We start from the raw sequence: 2,484 nt of genomic DNA on the forward strand, positions 1-2,484 counted from the left end.
ATATGTTTATTTATGCAGCCGGCCCTCAGACAGGAGTGGTCCTGGATGTGTCTCCACGGACCGCAATGTGCGTTCGAAATGTCGATGTTCAAATGTGTCCTGCAGTTCACACTATGACGCGCAGTTAACTGCGTTCTTCATCGACCCGCGAGCCAAGTGATCCACCGTCCAGGGTAATAGTTTATTATTACACACTGGTAACAATGTTCGAAACGTCCAAAAAAAAAAAAAAAAATCATTACGAAAAATGAATACCGCATGTTATCATATATAAAATATACATATCAGTCTACGTACAACACAGTTGACGTTCGCGCGAGTTCAAACACAAACATCTATATAATATGGAGCGATAAGCTGTAACGGCGCGGATTTGTGCCGGTCGAAGCGACTCTCCAAATAGACGTTAGTCTCAAACTGCTTAAATACGCGACGCGAGATCGTACTAGACTCTCTCTCTCCTGTGTGACGACAACTGACATATACATATTATATATATAGGTTTGTTTTTGGTAACGGATTATTCTTGTTATACACGTTTGTATGTAGACCATACCAACATATATATATACACGTTAATGATCCTTCCGCAGGTTCCCCTACGGAAACCTTGTTACGACTTTTACTTCCTCTAAATGATCAAGTTTGGTCAACTTCCCAGCAACGCCGACGGCCGTGAAGCCACCGCGTGTCGGTCCGAAGACCTCACTAAATCATTCAATCGGTAGTAGCGACGGGCGGTGTGTACAAAGGGCAGGGACTTAATCAACGCGAGCTTATGACTCGCGCTTACTAGGAATTCCTCGTTTATGGGGGATAATTGCAAACCCCAATCCCCAGCACGAAGGAGTTTCAACGGGTTGCCCGGGCCTCTAGGCCAAGGAGAACATGCTGATTCCTTCAGTGTAGCGCGCGTGCGGCCCAGGACATCTAAGGGCATCACAGACCTGTTATTGCTCAATCTCGTGCGGCTCGAAACCGCCGGTCCCTCTAAGAAGAATTTTAATACGTCGCCAGTGAGTTGCGCGACCGCGAACGGCCGCGCGCACCTAAATGACGACGCCTATTTAGCAGGCTAGAGTCTCGTTCGTTACCGGAATTAACCAGACAAATCGCTCCACCAACTAAGAACGGCCATGCACCACCACCCACCGAATCAAGAAAGAGCTGTTAATCTGTCAATCCTTCCGGTGTCCGGGCCTGGTGAGATTTCCCGTGTTGAGTCAAATTAAGCCGCAGGCTCCACTCCTGGTGGTGCCCTTCCGTCAATTCCTTTAAGTTTCAGCTTTGCAACCATACTCCCCCCGGAGTCCAAAATCTTTGGTTTCCCGGAAGCTGCCCGCCGAGCCATTGTAGTAACGTCGGCGGATCGCTAGATGACATATTTACGGTTAGAACTAGGGCGGTATCTAATCGCCTTCGAACCTCTAACTTTCGTTCTTGATTGATGAAAACACCTTTGGCAAATGCTTTCGCTGATGTTCGTCTTGCGACGATCCAAGAATTTCACCTCTAACGTCGCAATACGAATGCCCCCAGTTATCCCTATTAATCATTACCTCGGAGTTCTGAAAACCAACAAAATAGAACCGAGATCATATTCTATTATTCCATGCACGAAATATTCAAGCAGCATTTTGAGCCCGCTTTGAGCACTCTAATTTGTTCAAAGTAAAATTGTCGGCCCACCTCGACACTCACTGAAGAGCATCGCGATAGGATTTTTATATTGAACCGTACTTTTACATACGATTCACCGACGATATGCTCCGCAAACGTGTCAGTATCGATTCGGATGAATCGCACCGACAGTGCGTAGCACAAATGCAACTACGAGCTTTTTAACCGCAACAATTTTAGTATACGCTATTGGAGCTGGAGTTACCGCGGCTGCTGGCACCAGACTTGCCCTCCAATTGTTCCTCGTTAAAATATTTAAAGTGTACTCATTCCGATTACGAGGCCTCGTAAGAGTCCCGTATCGTTATTTTTCGTCACTACCTCCCCGTGCCGGGAGTGGGTAATTTGCGCGCCTGCTGCCTTCCTTGGATGTGGTAGCCGTTTCTCAGGCTCCCTCTCCGGAATCGAACCCTGATTCCCCGTTACCCGTGACAACCATGGTAGTCGCAGAAACTACCATCGAAAGTTGATAAGGCAGACATTTGAAAGATGCGTCGCCGGTACTGGACCGTGCGATCTGCAAAAGTTATCCAGATTCATCAAAATGTTACGACTTCGGACGCGAGGCCCTCCGCCGATTGGTTTTGATCTAATAAAAGCACTCATCCCATCACTGGTCAGAGTTCTGATTGCATGTATTAGCTCTAGAATTACCACAGTTATCCAAGTAACTGAGTAAGATCTAAGGAACCAAAACTGATATATTGAGCCATTCGCGGTATCGCCTTAATACGGCTTGCACTGAGACATGCATGGCTTAATCTTTGAGACAAGCATATAACTACTGGCAGGATCAACCAGGGA

At 46.8% G+C, this 2,484-nt stretch overlaps 2 non-coding genes across 2 annotated transcripts; both read right to left on the reverse strand.

Moving 5' to 3' along the window:
- Positions 1–19: 19 nt before the first annotated feature.
- Positions 20–176, reverse strand: LOC134674259 (5.8S ribosomal RNA). Its single transcript, XR_010099568.1, has one exon. It is a non-coding gene; the product is annotated as a 5.8S ribosomal RNA (ribosomal RNA).
- A 400-nt stretch (positions 177–576) lies between these two features.
- LOC134674272 (small subunit ribosomal RNA) lies at positions 577–2,484 on the reverse strand. The gene has a single exon (XR_010099579.1). It is a non-coding gene; the product is annotated as a small subunit ribosomal RNA (ribosomal RNA).

The sequence above is a fragment of the Cydia fagiglandana genome, chromosome 19, assembly GCF_963556715.1.
Source record: "Cydia fagiglandana chromosome 19, ilCydFagi1.1, whole genome shotgun sequence".
In the NCBI taxonomy this organism is placed as follows: domain Eukaryota; kingdom Metazoa; phylum Arthropoda; class Insecta; order Lepidoptera; family Tortricidae; genus Cydia; species Cydia fagiglandana.